At 35.0% G+C, this 20,776-nt stretch overlaps 1 protein-coding gene and 1 non-coding gene across 4 annotated transcripts in view; both read right to left on the reverse strand.

Moving 5' to 3' along the window:
* LOC138709440 (carbohydrate sulfotransferase 5-like) overlaps positions 1-20,776 on the reverse strand; it is a 585,125-nt gene that overhangs the window by 436,985 nt on the left and 127,364 nt on the right. The window lies entirely within an intron of this gene.
* On the reverse strand, positions 10,420-10,493 carry TRNAS-GCU (transfer RNA serine (anticodon GCU)). Its single transcript has one exon. It is a non-coding gene; the product is annotated as a tRNA-Ser (tRNA).

Genomic DNA, 20,776 nt, shown 5'->3' on the forward strand with positions numbered 1-20,776 from the left:
TAAAAGATCCGATTTTATACGACTAGAGGAACCAAAGTGTTTCACAAGCACAGCTCTGAGCCATGGTACCTACTTTGGTCCAAGGTTATACAATAAAATAATTCACAAATATCCAGATTTGCAAAATTTTAGTATCAGGAATTTCAAAAATAGCGTTAGGAATTTAATTTTTAAAGAATATATATTGATTTAATATGTATATGTATTTGTATGACTTCAATTGTTAAAATTGAAGTTGTATTTTTAAATTTAATTTAATCCTGTAATTTTTTTTCTTTACCCAGTTTGTGTCAAAAAATTATCTTTGTGTTTAGATATCTCCCTGAGCACGAGTTTTTTACTCCTTCAGGGAAGAACTAAGATTGTATTTCTGTCAATGTTATTTTATTAACAATAAACAATAAACAATCATTGGATCGGATTAGCGATGTATCAGCAATGGACTACTCAATAGAATAAAATTAATAAACGATTAAGTGATTTTCCTACGATGCCCAAACGGCGCAATATCGCCCAATTTAGCAACCCTGAGGAACGTGTTACATAGGATAGTTAATGTTCCAGTTAGAGATGGGAACGATATATCGGTTTTTACGAAATAGCGATATTTTCGTTTCGATATAGCTAGTGATATATCGATATCGAAATTTTCATTCAATATATGGTATAATATATCTGTTTTCTCATTAATTTATCGATTTTTTTAATCGATATCATTATCAACAATAACAAAATCCACACTAGACAACTCCGATAATTCCTGAGAGATGGCACTACTGAAGGTGGACAGTTACATAATTGTGCATCCTCACTCAATACCTTGTTCTAATTGGCTGGACTGGAATTCGAATTCAAACTGTTTAATATGCAGCACCAAATTCAAAATACAGCGTGTGTGAACGTGAGACAGACGGGAGGTTTATCCACTACTGTTTTAATATTGTTATTAATGTTCTCCAAGGCAGGAGAGCAACTCCCACCCTGAAAAGGAACCATCTGACTTCAAAACGGATATCAAAACTTTTATTTCTATATTCTGAAGTGGAAAGAGAAACAAGGATTTAATACCGATGTGACATTTGTTTGTCTGTGATTTCTATGCACATTCTAGTGCTGACATTCTGTTTTCTTATTATATCTTTTAGTGCATAAAAATTCTATCCCTATAACCATCACCATTGTTGTTTGGAATGTTTGAGTGTAACAATAACTTGCAATGGGAACTTACTATAGAATGATTGTATCAAATCAACTGTGAAGTTTGTTAAAAGGTCTTGTAACATTCTAAGTACGGTTTACTTACATTTAAAAATAATTACAAATTTTGTTTATTTACATTTAAAAATGATTACGTTGTTAGGTAGAAAAGATCATTATATCTGTATTCTGGAATGAATCCTAGGGCCTATATAAAATTAGAATAATTGAATCGTGTTCTAATATCAATTACTCAACCATGTAGAGTTCACTTAACTCTTTACCACTATATCATTAAAGTTCCCTTGCCTCCACCATTATTTTGATTTAGGTTAGACCTACATCATATGGTATTGAAATAGTAATATACGTTACAAGAGCGGTTTGTTGACGTTTTCATGGTCGAGGAAAAGATTGAAAAAGCGAAACGTAGTTGAGCTTTTTTAATTTCCGAGAACATGAAAACAAACATACCGCTCGTGTATCGTACATTATTTTGTGCGAAGATCGTTTATTACATACCTGAAAGCCGAATTTCTAATTTTTTTTTAGTAGGTTATTTAGCGTCTGAATGAGATGAAGGTGATAATGCCGGTGAAATGAGTCCGGGGTCCAACACCGAAGGTTACCCAGCATTTGCTCATATAGGGTTGAGGGAAAACCCCGGAAAAAACCTCAACCAGGTAACTTGCCCCGACCGGGAATCGAACCCGGGCCACCTGGTTTCGCGGCTAGACGTGCTAACCGTTACTCCACACGCGTGGACGAATTTCTAATTAGTTGCAATGAAATCTCCACGTTGGTTTCTGTTTAATGACGCCAACTTCGGAACACCAAAATATCTTTTTTTCAACATTGTTGCTATAAAATGTTTTCTGTGTTTACTATACTCCAGCAGGCCGTGATATACGTCTGTCTTTTTTTTTCCCCCCCAGTCTATAAATGCGAACTTGAAACAAACGGTAAGGCTATGTAATGATTTATTTTTCATTTTAATATTTTAACAATATTATTTATATAACATATTGCAGTAATAACATCGGCATCTGGAATCTCGTTGATTTTTTCACGGCTTCCTGAATGTTACTTGTATCAGGAATGCAATAAGTTTCGTGGAGTACTAGACTTTACTTAATTTTTGCAAATATTTAAAAAACAATAATTAACATTGCAATTTAGGTGAAATTGCAGTGGTAAGTTTCCAATTTATAATTATTACTATGTTAAACGTCTCTAAAAATAATATGTTAAAAGCCTAAAGCAGTAAAATGAATGTCGCGCTTACGCGGTAAGAAGAGGGAAATTGTTATGTGTGTTACGTTTGGAATACTGAATGTGGTATTTCACACTTACCGCGTATTGGTTCTGTGCGGAAAACAAGCAAATACGCACGATCTCGCACAAAAGTATTGTTTATTGTTGCAATTTTACATTTATGCTTTTGACTGTTATGATGCTAATTTCAATGGTAAAAAATAATATTAAAAATTAAGTAATTTTATTGTAATACAGTAAATGTACTCCTGAAAATGCAATTTGCTTATGGAATAGCGATATATCGATAAAAGTTCGATTTATCGATATATTTCCTGCGATATATATCGTTTATCGAAATTAGGTTTGCAATATATTACAATATCAATATATCGGTATTTAATTTATTTCCTCCATCACTACACCGCACGTCAATAGATGTGTGATGCAACGGTTACACTTAAGAGGCTAATACACGTGATATAAAATCGCTCCAGTCAGCATTTTTTTCTTGTGTACTTCTTTGTCATTTTCAAGTCCTTTCATACTGACTAACATTTCCATACGTCTAGGGGAGGGTATATCATTTTGATCAATACTACACACAAATACAAACGTCCAGTCCTGTGGACAGAATAAATATCTCTTCCATTGTCCACACCAGGAAACAAACCACGAACCGCTTGGATAGAATGCGAATACGCTACTCATAGAGCCGAAGTAGAGGACTTACTTTTTCTCCCCTAGTTGTCTTTTTTTTTTTTTTTTGTTCAATAATATTGCGTTTAATATTCTTTTTTTTTTTCTATCAAATTTTGATACGCCTTTACGTTTTGAGAACAATTCACAATATCATTTTGATATTTAAATTTTAAACACACTTGGTGGAGTTACTCTTAAATATTCTTCAGAACTCTAACCCTAGCTACTTAACTTCTCGTTTTCAACATTTTGTCCTCATTTCACGAAATAGATACTCGCTCACAACACCATATCACATTCTCCATTCCTAAACACAGAACATCCTCCTACTCTTCATCTTTCACCATCTCTGCAGTTCATCTCTGGAACTCTCTAACACAACATGTCAAAGACCTTCGGACATTGTCTTACTTACTTATTTACTTACTGGCCTTTAAGGAACCCGGAGGTTCATTGCCGCCCTCACATAAGCCCACCATTGGTCCCTATCCTGAGCAAGATTAATCCAGTCTCTATCATCATATCCCACCTACCTCAAATCCATTTTAATATTATCCTCCCATCTACGTCTCGGCCTTCCCAAAGGTCTTTTTCCCTCCGGCCTCCCAACTAACACTATATATGCATTTCTGGATTCGCCCATACGTGCTACATGCCCTGCCATCTCAAACGTCTGGATTTAATGTTCCTAATTATGTCAGGTCAAGAATACAATGCGTGCAGTTCTGTGTTGTGTAACTTTCTCCATTCTCCTGTAACTTCATCCCTCTTAGCCTCGAATATTTTCCTAAGCACCTTATTCTCAAACACCCTTAACCTATGTTCCTTTCTCAAAGTGAGAGTCCAATTTTCACAACCACAAAGAACAACCGGTAATATAACTGTTTTATAAATTTTCAGATTTTTTGACAGCAGACTGGATGATAAAAGCTTCTCAACCGAATAATAACAGGCATTTCCCATATTCAATCTGTGTTTAATTTCCTCCCCAGTGTCATTTATATTTGTTACTGTTGCTCCCAGGTACTTGAATTTTTCCACCTTTTCAAAGGATAAATTTCCATTTTTTTTTTTTTTTTCGTACAATATTCTCGTCACAAGACATAATCATATACTTTGTTTCGGACATTGTCTAAGTTTCAAAAATAAACTAGAATTGCACTTTTTCAATTCATATTTCTTTCAATTATAAGCCCTTTTCTCTGAGATAGTTTTGTAAAAATATATATTTCTTTTCCTTCCTTTTCCCTTTTTGTTCTCTTGATCACCAGATGAATTTATTATCATACCCTTTTCATTGTGGATTTTATTTAATTTTCGTATTTCTTCTTATTTTTTCTTATTTTATTTTATTACATTCCATTTGTTGTATTCTTCCTTACGTTTTCCCTATTAACTATTTGTACTGAGTTGCTTTTATTACACTCTAATCTTTAGATCTGTATTTTACTTTCTTTTTTCTATTATTGTATTATTTTCATGTTGCTTAGTGTCGATTTTGTTATGCTATTATTTTTTTGTAATATGTTAGTATTCTGTTCTTTAACATTTTGTTAAATTTTCACTGCTTGTATACTTTGTGACCTGGTAGAGTGTAAGAGAAGGCCTTATGGCCTTAACTCTGCCAGTATAAATAAATTATTATTATTATTATTATTATTATTATTATTATTATTATTATTATTATTATTATTATTACAGTTTGCCAGCTACATAAATCTTACAGTCCACACCTGTGGAGTAACGGTTAGCGAGTCGGGCCGTGAAATCAGGTGGCCCGGGTTCGATTCCCGGTCGGGGCAAGTTACCTGGTTGACGTTTTTTCCGTTTTTTTTCCCTCAACCCTATACGAGCAAATGATGGGTAACTTTCGGTGCTGGACCCCGGACTCGTTTCACCGGCATTATCACCTTCATCTCATTCAGACGCTAAATAGCCTAAGATGTTGAAAAAGCGTCGTAAAATAACCTACTAAAAAATAAATAAATATTACAGAAATAATGCAGCAAAATATAATTTTTATATCAATAATGTCCCACAAATACAATACTTATGCAGAACGGAGATTTAATGCCATTCTATCAGTATATCACCATATCTCAATTGAGGGAGCCAGAAGCAAGGGGGTATAAGTGCACTTAAATTATTTTTTTAGGAAATTTGGTTGGAAATACTTAAATTTTAGTAAATTCCGTGAAATATTTTAGTGTGTGATGTGGTTAAAAGATATATCCCTTTGACACTAAAATTTTAGATGCTTTAGCTTGCCTTTGATGTACTTAACTCATGTTCTTAGAAATATCACTTGTACCCCTCTGCTTCTGACCCCCTCAATTTTGACCAGAAATGGATATACAATATCTGTGCTCTAAGCCATCGATATTTTCACGTAAAATACAAATATCATGGTCGATGTCAGTACATTTTAACGGACTCCTTGAATTTATTGTTTTCGATTCCGATTCTACACCCCTGGCCACAACTTGATATTGGTGTTTACAGATGTAATATTCCACGATGTAATTGGCTCTTAACACGTACGATCATAACACAAAGTTCCTATTATTTCTTCTAATCTTACTGAATTCGTTAGTGATAATTTGTTTTAAGCTCCACAGCTTGGGGAGATCATACTTCGTGTTTAAATTTTCTGATATCAATCAATCAATCAATCAATCAATCAATCAATCAATCAATCGTTTATTAATGTCATGAGCAACAGTTTATTACAATAGACATAAAATAAAATAATATTTGACATAAAATATAAAACCAGATGAATACAACAATACAAATGAAATACAATACTGGTAATATAATAATAGTAATAATAATAATAATAATAATAATAACAACAATAACCAATACTAAAAATAATAAATAATGAAGAGAAAATGCAGCTTATAAATTTAGAATACATTTGCAATGGAGTCAAGAAATTCACTAATATTATAGAATGGATGGTTGATTAACCAGTTATACAAAACAGATTTAAATTGTATATAACTTGCATCATGTGCCTTTTGTGATAACTTATTAAACATAGTTATAACAATTGAACCATTTTTTGGAGTTACTTAATCTAACTCTAGGTTCTGAAAGACAATAATTGAACCGGTCAGAGCAGAAGTGGTGTACGTCAAAAATGGGTAATGATGGTTGAAGTAAACATTCTGTAAAATACAGTGCAAAGTAGCAATTAATATTCAGTTTATTTAAACTATTATTAGTCAGTGGATAGCAAGAAAGCCATAGTAATTGCTACTTTGTGCTGTATTTTATAGAATTTTTACTTTAAACCTCATTATCCAATTTTGACTTACACCACTTTTGCTCTGAACGACTCAATTGTACCTTGTATTATAGTGATGAACTTCTGTTTTAGGGTGATAAGTATTAAGGTTTTTCTTAATTTTCATTAGACATTGGAATATATATAAATTTACTACGGGCGTCACATGCAGGCCCTGTTAAAATGCGTATAGCTTTTTTTTTTTTTTTTTTTTTTTTTAGAATGAGAATCTTGAATATGCTACGCTATTTCCCAAAATATAAATACCATATGATAATATAGTTTTGAAAAAGGCGTAATAAGAATTTATGAGGTAGAATTTTGGTATTAAAGGTTAGGCCTATATAAGTAAATTACTCTTGATAGCTTAATACTTAACAAATTAATATGTTAATCCCATGCTAGTTTAGAATTCAATACAAGTCCTAACAATTTTACCTGTGACTGAACTTCGGCGTTCGATGTATTTTTCAAAGAAAATATTATATTTTGAGTTTTATTTAAATTTAGACTGAAACCATTTACCAAGAGCAACAAAAGATGAGCCTCCAGTGACGGAGAGTCGGTAGGACGCCGAACATCCACCTAAGATAACATTGTACATGATATCATCATCATCCTTAGCTCGACAACCCATCATGGGTCCTGGCTGTCCATAGGAGTTTCCGCCATTCATCCCTGTTTCTAGCAACACTCATCCAGTTTTTAACTCCAATAGTTCTGGCACCCTCCCTGATGCCATCCTCCCATCTGACCTTTGGTCTTCCTCTTCGTCTACTTCCCCCTGGTTCATATCGGAGGACTCTGATGGCTGGTCTCGAGTCCTCTAATCTCATTATATGACCAGCCCACCTCAGGCGTCCCATTTTTATAAAAGATGTTATATTGGGTTCACTGAAGAGTTCATATAATTCATTATTATACCGGGCTCTCCATTCGTTATCTACATTGACTAGCCCAAAGATCGACCTTAAAACCTTCCGTTCAAAAATGTTTAATCTATGTATTTTTATCAATGCTGTACATGATATTAACAACGAAAAAGTGAACGCCATAGGCGAAATTCAAACTCACGACCACAGCTACCACCCAGCGTTAAGTTGTCGGATTACCGGGGCCGATTACACACTCCACTTCGACAATTCCACTCCTGTCCAATGTGTACTGTGCAGCACTGGGTCACGACATACTCAAGTTGGGTCCTTTTCTTCAAAACTTGTCTGACTTGTCGTTTCGTAATAAATATTTGTCGTGTATTATACTTGAGCTGAGTTCAAGGTCAACATCCCATTTGATATCACTGCGCTCTCACATTTTCATTTTGTGCCACTTCTGCGTCGGTTATGGCCATAGGCAAAAAGTTCGTACCAAAACTTCAGTTGTTCAGGTCTGTTCCCCCTCGCTACAGACGATACACATAAACAATGCATAATGGCATTCTGTGGAGCTGTGTAGCCTACAGTCGTGAATATTTTGAAGAATATTCTTAATTTATATTAATACTAGTGGCTTGTGCAGCAAATGGTGCAAACTAAGTTCATTAGACGTTCAAATAAACATTTTTCAGATTTATTTTCAATGAAGAATACCAGACATTCTGAAAGTTATTTGCTTCCATAATAATGAAAGATACTCTCTCTCGAGCCAATACTGAAGAGAACCACGCATATAAATATCTACACCACACCGCCATGAAAAATACTCAACCCCACTTGATTAATAACTACAAAAATATTTGATTTTTAATAACAGTATTATTATCTTACGTAAGTTTTATAGCTTTCAGTAACATATACTATATATACTAGGCTATATAGCCGCCACTCAGTAAAATATAGAAATCAAAATCTAATTTATACTTATATAACCCCAAAACATTTCACTTTCATGTCATCAATATAGCATTACTATGTATAATTAATGAAAAATAGTCACAGCACGGCATTAACTACAATAATATTTCATTTCTAATGGTAATAATGTCATCAAACCACTTCAAGTTTTGTAGTTTTTAATATCCAATACACAGCTGTACCCAGAAAATTACAACACCACAGAATCGAACCTGTAAATTATTTTTAATAAGTTAAGTTTTTTATAACCAATTTAATTTGAGCTCTAAATATGTCAGCATTCTTGCAGATCATGGCCTTCGTGTAATATTGTTTACTGTAGTGTGTTTTTTGTTTTATTCTGAAATGCAACACGGCCGACTTGATGCTCGCTTCGCTTCTCCTGAATGCAATTAGCTAGTTCTCAAAACTGACGACAGATGGATTTTGGAAAATAGGAAAATTATGTAGGAAAATTGACATTTCACTGAAAACTGTTATTTTTCCGAAAAACTTTGGGTTCCAAGCTTCAAAATGAGGGGCCATTTATTAAAATCCGTTCAGCCGTTTTCCGTAATTTCCATTACCAGTTCAAATTATATATACTGTATATAGATTTTAGGTTCTGAACAAAGTGAGTTATTCTGTTATAATTGTATTATTTACGTAATGTTAATATTATGCATGATTCCAAAAAAGTAAACTCATCTTTTATTAAATAACTATGCAAACAGGAGTGTGTAACACGTTTATTTTTTTCCCGATTATTCTTCGTTAAATGTTGACGTCTCGTGCTGCTATGCATTCGGTTGCGTTACAGTCCAAGTTCAACATCGGAATTACGATACGAACTTCCTAGCTGTCATTACAATGGAAATGAAAAATGTTCTTGAAAACAATTATGGGTTTAATATTATGTGCCACATACGAGATACACTATTAGGGTCACAAAGTAGTTGTTCACCTGATGGTAGTAAGATATATTTTATAATATTCCAGATTTGCTCCAGTAACGTCTTGTGACATAGAACGAATATTTTCAAAATACACATTTTTTTCTAAACATAAAATGAGTAATTCTTTTGATAAAATGAAAATGTTCATTGTTTTTTTGTTATAATGATGCTAGATTCATAATTGTATTTTTATAGGTATGGGTAAATTATTTTAGTTTGAGAGTTACGTACTTTATAATTACAAATTATTGCTTTTTTATATTATTCGTTTATTATTTTCTTGTTCTAAGGTTGTGATGGTTGGAGCACAAGTTTGGTTACCACCCGGCTGTACATGTTTGTCGTTCTGGTTCATTGACGTTGAGAGATGAGCCATTACATTTCAATCGAAAGAGACATAGTCCAATCTCACACAACTTAACAGTTTTGGTACAAACTTCCTAGCTCTGGTTATGACCTATTTAATTAACAGAAACAGACTTTTGGATATTTAAACCATTTGCTGAAACTTGACATCTCCAACGTTTCGAAACTGCTATACAGGTTGCATCTTTAGAGCAAATTGGTAATACTTGAAGGGTCACCTATTCTGTTACGTCTATCTGTTTCACACAACTGGACTTAGAGAATGAATGAATGAATGAACATTTAAAAGGTAAGCCAAAACTCGCTCCTTTACATTCATTCATTCATTCATTCATTCATTCATTCATTCAGAAATTGAGGCTAAAAAGAAATATGTTAGCTCCAAGCCTGTTGGTCATTTATCTCATTCAAGTTTTCATCGTTCCATATGAAGGAATATTACAGAATTTTGAATTGCTTTCATTTATATAGCGTCGGCCAACCACGGGGTCAATTGAGTCACCCGAAAAAAACATGAAATAAAAGTATTTCAATGTGATGTATGTAAAAGTGAAACAAATATAGGAATGATATTTTATTTGAGATAATATGACATTATATTAGTAATTCTTAGTAAACAATAGATATATGGCCAGGGTAGTAATACCCATAATGCAATCAGTATTCCAGACCTCTATGAGACCAATATGGTGGATACTCTAATGTATATGTATTTATTCACCTTGCAAATGGGTGTATACCCGGTGGCAGTATATAAAGAGAATTTATAGGGCTGGAGTTATGCTTTAACTAAGTGCACATTAATTTCAAGGAAAAATTGTTCCGGGGCCGGGTATCGATCCCGGGACCCTTCGCTTAGCGCGCGAACGCTCTACCGACTGAGCTACCCCAGGAACTATACACGACACAGTCACAATTTTTCCTTTTATATTCACACAACTCAAATGAGCTGAAGAGACGCCAGAACTCAACTATGAGTGCACAAAAATACTGTGTGACTTTAAATTGTGGCTTTCTGTTAACGTACCTCCAGTAACGAATGTATTATACAATTCTAGCTTTCAGGTAGTAGCTCCCTGTAAAGCAGGTTTGAATAATTTCAAGGAAAAATAGTTCCGGGGCCGGGTATCCTTACTGGAGGTACGTTAACAGAAAGCCACAATTTAAAGTCACACAGTATTTGTGTGCACTCACAGTTGAGTTCTGGCGTCTTGTCAGCTCAATGTGAGTTGTGTGGATATAAAAGGAAAAATTGTGACGGTGTCATGTATAGTTCCTGGGGTAGCTCAGACGGTAGAGCGTTCGCGCGCTAAGCGAAGGGTCCCGGGATTGATACCCGGCCCCGGAACAATTTTTCCTTGAAATTATTGAAACCTGCTTTACAGGGAGCTACTACCTGAAAGCCAGATTTGTATAAGTGCACAATAATTTAAGTAGTAGTATATAGTAGGGTTTTATACCTAATTTATCGTTTAGAACTGAAATTAAGTTTTTTCTCTGCATTTTTAAGAACATGTAAAATCAGTTTCCGCTATAGCGGATTTAACCGGCCAATATCAACTTAATGTGTCTTCACGTGAGTGTTTCCTTCTCACGTATTTCAACACTACGACCTGTTTGACCGATGTATACTACGTCACATTCTTATGCAGGCTATAAAGCGGAATTTTGAGTCCTGAATTGTCGTTCACGGACTTCAGAAAATTGTTTTATTTCTTTGGGCGTACCAACATTAGATTTTAATAAATATATCTTAAATATTTTTTTTTAGTCTAAAACCTACCATTTTTTAAAACATATCAATTAAATGTAGGTATTTATTAATGAACGCTTTCGTCTTTTTTTGGCACCATCAGATTTGTAGAAGCAATATCTATTACATAATAATGGTGAGTGTGTGTAATTGCATAACAATGATGTAAACATAATATATTAAGTGACTATATCACAATAAATATAAGTGGATATTAACATTGCCAAATATAAATATAACTTATTTATAGTAATAGGTGAGTATGAGAATGTTCGGTGGGAAGGAATGAATAATATTGAGGAGTATTGTGATCGTGTGTCTACATTATGATGGGTGGATAAATTTTGAAAACGGGAGACGAGATAGACAGGAGTGGAGAAATTCAATAGGCTATACCAGTGATGTCAATTGATGCCCATAGGAGCAAGCGCGCGCTTTAGAGCCCAGGAGAGCCTGAGCGCTTTACAGCGGAAAGGAAAGAGACAGACGAAAGAGGTGGTATGTGCCGCTTGGTCGAGCTATATTCAGGGATGGCCAGCACTGATCCAATAGATAAAGGGAAGAGAACTTATTAAAACTGTATCCATGTTAATTTTTAGATTTGCCTGAGAAGTATAAGTGCATTATAAGAATGTAAGTTTTAATTTTAATGATCATTTTTCACAAGTTTGATTTTTTTATTCAAAAGAAATATTTTCTCAACTTTTCGTACAGAAAAGTGAAATTTTCAGGTATAGGCCTATTTATTTAGTAGCCTTACAGAATGTTTTCGTAAATCTAATATACCATATATACGTATTACTGAAGAGAGTGTATTGAAAACTTTGAAAATATTCGCATGGAAAGTGTTTGTAAGAAAATTAATTAACAAAGCAACTACTGTTACATCATAAGCAAAAGATACGTGCCCGTGTGTTGTAAAAATGTCAGCTCTATAGTTTCAGCAGATTTCGAGAAAATAGTTTAATATTCTGATGATAGAAAGTTGCTCACAAATATCTCCTTAAAAGCATAATGCGATAAGAGTTTTGTTATGTAATATTAGTTACACCTAAAACAGATACATTACCTAGTTAACTTGGCTTTGTACTGTAATATTCTTTTGATTAGTTTATTGATTACTTTTGTAAGGCTAAAGATACCATCAATATAAATTCCAACTTATCATGTCATACTCAATCTCTTTCTTTGGAATTTCACTTTCTTCATGAATGATGTGTTTCATCCACTTAATACAGTATAATATTATACTACTATGGAATTTAAGTGAATATTCCTTCTTAATTCTCTATTATGTTATTAAGATTTAAAACACAAGTGAAATATTAAGAAATCAGTGTTAGTACTTTTGTTTTATAGTCAATATAGATAATATTAAACAGAAAGAAGCCATATAAAAATAACGACATAAAATTTCACGTTCCGTTTGAAGTTTGTGCACCACTGTTTTCTTAATCCAACAGGCTGCTTATTCATATACACAACCCTTCCTCTTTCCATACTTAGCGCTTGCTGCCCGCGCACGACGTCAAGATCAGAAAAATGCGCTTGCTTTGAAATCACTGTCCTAGACGGAGCCAGGGCAACAAAAATTATGAAATATTCGTAGCTACTAGCAAGGTACACGTGGCAATGACAACTTTTTTTTTATAGGTAACCGAGAATTTTTAGTTTGAGGCATTGGCAGAAATACGTACAGGTATATTCATGGCATACATTTCACAGAATGGCTCTAACTAACACACATGGACTCGTACTGCGAGAGTTCATTGGTTTCGCGGTTGATTCTATGAAAATAACATAAAAGAGAGAGAGATGATGGAACGTCAATTTTCGACGCAGTGGAATTCTCTCACAACTGAATTACCAGCAGGAACACAGACCGTCCATGCGAGCACAAAACCGGTAATCCAAGAAATGTATTTAAACTTTGTTACTGATATATAGCATTTTACACAACTCTCATAATCTATAGAAGCAATTTACAGAGGCAAAGCCTTAGGGCATGAGTCTTGTTCTAACCCCTATATTCATGTTGTGGTAAGCGAAGTGAGTGCTCCATGTTGACCATGTGACCAGCGAATCCCTCGACTTCACAGATCTAAATGTCTATACCTGGTAAGGTTTATCTTGTCTCAGTAGCAATAAAACCAAGTCCCTTCAAATGAGGGTGGAGATTATAGGAGGGTTGTAAATTTTCAGTATTCCTTTCAAAACCTTGTTATTGTGCAGGCTACCGGAACTGAATTTCTTGAAAGACAAGCTCAGTGACGGAACTACACAGTACAAAGAGAGATATTTTGTAATTTTATTTTGCGCTACAGAATTTATCAACTTGTCCCTTCCGCCACTGGATGGATGGACGGCACCGCTTCACTCACCCATTGCCATAACAATACAGACGTAGTAAGACATATCTCCTTTCTCTCTCTTTCCACAGTGAGACAAGATACATCACACAGACTCTAGTGTTGTTTCGGGCGAGAAAAAAACGCTCAAGAGAGTTGTTATTTTTAAGTTATTATTTATCATTATTTGTGTGTGTTTGGATAGTTGAGTCCGTATTTATTTGGTATAGTTCATGTATTTAGTTAGTATAATTTTTGTGTTTAATTGTATAGTTTTTTTTTGTGTTTAGATTAGATAGTTCGTGTGTTTAGACTGTATAATTTAAGTGTGCAGTTTGTATAGCTCTTCTGTGCTAAGACTGTAATTTAGGTGTTCAATTTGTATAGGTTTTGTGTGTTTACTTTGTGTGTGAGCTAAGACTGTATAATTATAAAATTTGTTGTGTGTTTCGTGTGGATAGTTGTGTGTTCAGACTATAATTTATTTCTTCAGTTTGTATAATTTGTGTGTTTAGTCTGTATAGTTTTTCGTGTTTAGCTTATGTAGCTTGCTTGTGTGTTTAGTTTGTAAGTACAGTGTAAGCTCTCTTGGACTGGCTCCCCAAGTGTAGTACACCTTCAGCTCACTTATACTCCTGTAGGAGGCCGTTACCCTTATGGGATTTCAGGCTTTTCATATTTCATATATTTATCATTACTATTGTGGAACAACTGGATAATACGCACGGCAGACCAATATCGATAGTCGACTCTACTCGCTGGCCACTAGTCACCGGGCCGTACCGAGCCGTATCAAACAAAATATAATCGAAATGGTGGTAGTCAAATTCGCGACTATATTCTTAAATAATTCACTCCATTAGTCAAGTTCAAGGTTTTATGTAGTACAACGGCGGTTTTTTGAATGCATTAAATGAAAATGAAGATGTAATAAGATAATAAACTAGGTTATCACAAGGAAATTAACAGGAAAAAAGATGTGTTTCACGGAATACAATTAAAATGACGGAAAGTAAATTTCCGGTTAATGTTCGCCAAAGCGTAAAGTACGTAATTATGACGGCGTTGCTGTTTTATTTCTGGCCTATAGAAAAATACCTAGCCTTTTACGAAAAAAAAAATTTAAGGACCATGAAATTATTCACCGCTTTCATTATAGGCCTATTATTTTTTAACAATATTACGAATCAAAAACTGTCATATTATATAATTTTAACTACTACATGGACGAACCAAATCAAGCTAACCTAACCTAACCAAAGCTAACCTAACCTAACCAAAGCTAACCTAACCTAACCAAAGCTAACCTAACCAAAGCTAACCTAACCTAACCTAACCAAAGCTAAGCTAACCTAATCAAAACTAATCTAACCTAACCAAAGCTAATTTAACCTAACCTAAGCTAACCTAACCTAAGCTAACCTAACCAAAGCTAACCTAACCAAAGCTAACCTAACCTAACCTAACCTAACCTAACCAAAGCTAAGCTAACCTAACCAAAACTAATCTAACCTAACCAAAGCTAATTTAACCTAACCTAAGCTAACCTAACCTAAGCTAAGCTAATCTAAGCTAAGCTAACCTAACATAACATAACATAACCTTCGTAAATGCAAGGCCTGTAACCGGAGCAAGAAGGGATCTCAATCATTTAATCTGCAAGTACACGCAAAAATAAATTCAAGTAAGGATCACGCTCCCACTGCATGAGAGGTCCGCGCATGCGCTACAGCAAAACTGTTCCTGTCCCGAGCCTCTCATCTAAGGCACTCGTCATAATTTACTCGCAATATTTACGCAAATACACATTGTCGCTAACAGTGGTGCTATCTCTCAATAATGTTCAGAACGAAGGAGGTAGACAGAGAGAGAAAAAATTTCTCCCGCCAACTACGCCACACACCAACGTCACGTTCTTATGTTGGTGACATTGTGTATTTACTTAAATTTGGTGCTAAACGTAACGGCACGGTTCAAAGTGACCGTGCTAATTCTCCAGTATAGCGACTATTGTTATTATTATTATTATTATTATTATTATTATTATTATTATTATTATTATTATTATTAAATATTTTGACATTCCTATATAAGCACAGGTCCTCAGCCACGATCTAAGAGTTTATGCCATCTACATACAGTGGAAGCTCGTAAGTTCGACAGAAAACAAGTTCAACATTCTATAGTACGACTGCTTACGTAGGAGAATTAGACACGCCCCTATACGGGCACTAAGAAATGGGTTTGCCATTTGAATGGGAATTGGTTGTGTCTTGTAGTGATACTTTTGTTAAAGAAGAACAGAATATTTTATTGATTAGGACATCCATATTTAATCACTGATTTTAAATTAATGAACTCTTTCTTTTTCATTTTGAGAATTTTGCCTTTTATGAGACGGAACTGTCGAAAACCACTGTGGTACTAGAAGAGCATACACAAGTCTCGGAGCGGGCAAAAATGCAAGTAGAATACTGTATTCGTTGTTGGATACTTACTTACTGGCTTTTAAGGAAACTGGAGGTTCATTGTCGTCCTCACATAAGCCCGCCATTGGTCCCTATCCTGAGCAAGATTAATCTAGTCTCTATCATCATATCCTACCTCCCTCAAATCCATTTTAATATTTTCCCATCTACGTCTCAGCCTCCCTAAAGGTCTTTTTCCCTCCGGCCTCCAACTAACACTCTATATGCATTTCTAGATTCGCCCATACGTGCTACACGCCCTGCCCATCTCAAACGTTTGGATTTCATATTCATAATTATGTCGGGTGAAGAATATAATGCGTGCAGTTCTGTGTTGTGTAACTTCATCCCACTTAGCCCCAAATATTTTCCTAAGCACCTTATTCTCATACACCTTTAACCTATGTTCCTCTCTCACAGTGAAGTCCAAGTTTCACAACCATAAAGAACAACCGGTAATATAACTGTTTTATAAATTCTAACTTTCAGATTTTTTGACAGCAGACTGGATGATAAAAGCTTCTCAACCGAATAATAACAGGCATTTCCCATATTTATTCTGTGTTTAATTTCCTCCCGAGTTCATTTATATTTGTTACTGCTGCTTCAAGATATTTGAACTTCTCCACCTTTTCAAAAGATAAATTTCCAATTTTTATATTTCCATTTCGTACAATATTCTGGTCACGAGACATAATCATATACTTTGTCTTTTCGGGATTTACTTCCAAATCTATCTCTTAACTTGCTTCCAGTAAAATTCCCGTGTTTTCCCTAATCGTTTGTGGATTTTCTCCTAACATATTCACGTCATCCGCATAGACAAGCAGCTGATGTAACCCGTTCAATTCCAAACCCTCTCTGTTATCCTGAACTTTCCTAATGGCATACTCTAGAGCAAAGTTAAAAAGTAAAGGTGATAGTGCATCTCCTTGCTTTAGCCCGTAGTGAATTGGAAACGCATCTGATAGAAACTGACCTATACCGCAGAAAAGGGTAAAGTCGATCAAAATTTTGCAATTTTTTAATGATATTGTGGTTATGCAATGGAGCAAAGTTCCTCAGAAGATAGCATTTTGTCTTCATATCTTTCACTTATGAAGACACATTACAAGAATTGTATTACAGTCTATAAAAAACTGTTTTTTTTTTATTTGACTTGTGATCGTAGTTACCTGCTTAAATAGGGTAAAGTCGATCACCATTGAATTTTTAGTTTAAGATCAATTTAAAAATATTGTGGAGTAAAGTCGATCACTGTTAATGTTTTTAAAAAAACAAATTAAGTCTATTACATATATTTTATTTGTTATAAATGGTGTAAAAACAATAATTTTCAATATATGCCTATAGCATTCTATAGTGTATCTTTTGTTACTATGATCATACTATTCGATACAATCAGGCCTATACTGGGTGTTCAGTTCAAAATGTGTCATGGCTCGCTGTATGCCGTCATGTGGCTAGCCGATGAGCCTAGAGAATTCAATCTTCCTACACTTCCGCAGAGCCGTATTACCTAAATGCGAGAGAAGTTGCCTAGCAAGTACGGCGTTCATTCTGAAGAGTACGTACCGATACGTACGCTAACGCCGGTAGTGGCAGGAATGTGAACTGTTTGGAAATACGTACTGTCGGGATATGGGGAGAGGGTTAAGACGATTACTTACGTATTTGTTGACATTAACTTCGACGGTCAACATGGACACGCAGCATTTGATTTGTGTTGTGGAATGTTACCGTACGCAACCGATGATAACAAATACCCTGCGTACGACTTGCCGGCGCAAAACACAGTTCGAAAGAGGTTATGGTAGCACACAGACCGTACAGACCGCCATCTGTTGCTACGACGTTCAAGTTATACCGTACACATTCTCAAGTTCAGATTGAAGAACGCCTTAAATAATAGGCAACTTCTCTAACATATAAGCTGAAACTCGCTTCAAATCGGTGACCCAACAACAGTGACGTCATGACACACTTTGAAATGAACACCCAGCAGGTCTCCACTGTACAATCGTGACTATGATTGCCAACTTATAAAACATAAAACCACATTTTAATACTTCACATGCCAACAAACAAAGATTTAAGAATTCAAAATTTACATTGAAATACCACCTTTCAATTATAATCTAAAATGCAATTCAGCATTGCTTAGGCTTATATCAGATGTTATTTGAAATCTTCCCCTCCTCATGTCACTTTAGAAACTACGTTGTTCCCATAGTCAGGTACAGAGGGTGTACAAAATATGTTCCTTTGGCAGTGCTTCTCTTACGCAAGAAATTCACCATAATTTCGTCTTCCTCTTTTCCCACTATCCCATCAATATAAACTATACTGTGACACTTTTCTGTTTATAAGTGTTAGTTGGAGGTATTTCGGTGAACAATTTATTCTTCCTGCTGGTCCTATCTGTTTCGAGTAGGTAGATGGCATTATCGACTTAACCCTACAAAGGTACAAGTTTTATTAAAATAATAAGTTTTAATACCAACATTTACGAACTGCAAAACTATTATTTCAGAATACAATTTCAACGAAAAGTACTTACGTATACTTCCTGTCTCCTTTCACTGCTGACTATAATAAAATTTAGAGTTTGCAAGACTTTGTTTTCATTTAAGAGAAAAAGTTGAAAATAACAATTTTCACTTCAACGGCAATTACAAATGTATTCTTAATCTTACGATGTTTGGTGACGTAATTACACAGTGTTCCCATTGTCGGCATGCGCAGGGTTTTTGTTGTCCCTCTCGCTTACATTTGCAATGTCAGACAATGAAGTGAGCATAACATAATTTTAACAAATAACTGAGAAAATATATAATTTATCAATAAAAATCACAAATGATCGATTTTACACCCACTGATTGACTTTACCCACTTCTACGTTATCATACTGGGTGTTCAGTTCAAAATGTGTCTTGGCTCGCTGTATGCCGTCATGTGGCTAGCTGATGAGCCTAGAGAATTCAATCTTCCTACACTTCCGCAGCTCAGGTGTATAATCTAAGAGGCAGAGAAGTTGGCTAGCAAGTACGGCGTTCATTCTGAAGAGTACGTGCCGATACGTACGGTAACGCCGGTAGTGGCAGGAATGTGAACTGTTTAGAAATACGTACTGTCGGGATATGGGGAGAGGGTTAAGACGATTACTTACGTATTTGTTGACATTAACTTCGACGGTCAACATGGACACGCAGCATTTGATTTGTGTTGTGGAATGTTACCGTACGCAACCGATGATAACAAATACCCTGCGTACGACTTGCCGGCGCAAAACACAGTTCGAAAGAGCTTATGGTAGCACACAGACCGTACAGACCGCCATCTGTTGCTACGACGTTCAAGTTATACCGTACACGTTCTCAAGTTCAGATTGAAGAACGCCTTAAATAATAGGCAACTTCTCTAACATATAAACTGAAACTCGCTTCAAATTGGTGACCCAACAACAGTGAAGTCATGACACACTTTGAAATGAACACCCAGTAGGTCTCCACTGTACAATCGTGACTATGGTTGCCAACTTATAAAACATAAAACCACATTTTAATACTTCACATGCCAACAAACAAAGATTTAAGAATTCAAAATTTACATTGAAATACCACCTTTCAATTATAATCTAAAATGCAATTCAGCATTGCTTAGGCTTATATCAGATGTTATTTGAAATCTTCCCCTCCTCATGTCACTTTAGAAACTACGTTGTTCCCATAGTCAGGTACAGAGGGTGTACAAAATATGTTCCTTTGGCAGTGCTTCTCTTACGCAAGAAATTCACCATAATTTCGTCTTCCTCTTTTCCTACTATCCCATCAATATAAACTATACTGTGACACTTTTCTGTTTAAAAGTGTTAGTTGGAGGTATTTCGGTGAACAATTTATTCTTCCTGCTGGTCCTATCTGTTTCGAGTAGGTAGATGGGATGATCGACTTAACCCTACAAAGGTACAAGTTTTCTTAAAATAATGTTTTAATATTAACATTTACGAACTGCAAAACTATTATTTCAGCATACAATCTCAACGAAAAGTAGGCCTACTTACGTATACTTCCTGTCTCCTTTCACTGCTGACTATAATTTAGAGTTTGTAAGACTTTGTTTTCATTTAAGAGAAAAAGTTGAAAATAACAATTTTCACTTCAACGGTAGTTACACAGTGTTCCCACAGTCTACTATATACAGTCACGAAGCTTGAGTTTTGAGGGTGCTAGAAACAATAGACTGTTACGGTTCTATTTTGCATTACCTGTAATGAGGCGATATTAGCGATCCTAGTGGTGAGCAACTATCTAATGTTTGCATATTTACTACGTATTGAGCTTCGCGACTGTATATACTAGACTGTGGTGTTCCCATTGTTGGCATGCGTAGGCTTTTGTTGTCCCTCTCGCTTACATTTGCAATGCCAGGCAATGAAGTCAGCATAACATAATTTTAACAAGTAACTGAGAAAATATATAATTTTCAATAAAAATCACAAATGATCGATTTTACACCCACTGATTGACTTTACCCACTTCTACGGTATCATATATTTATCCTATTTTGACATTGCTATGTAAGCACAGTTCCTCAGCCACGATTTAA

Source organism: Periplaneta americana, chromosome 11 (genome assembly GCF_040183065.1).
Source record: "Periplaneta americana isolate PAMFEO1 chromosome 11, P.americana_PAMFEO1_priV1, whole genome shotgun sequence".
Lineage (NCBI taxonomy): Eukaryota > Metazoa > Arthropoda > Insecta > Blattodea > Blattidae > Periplaneta > Periplaneta americana.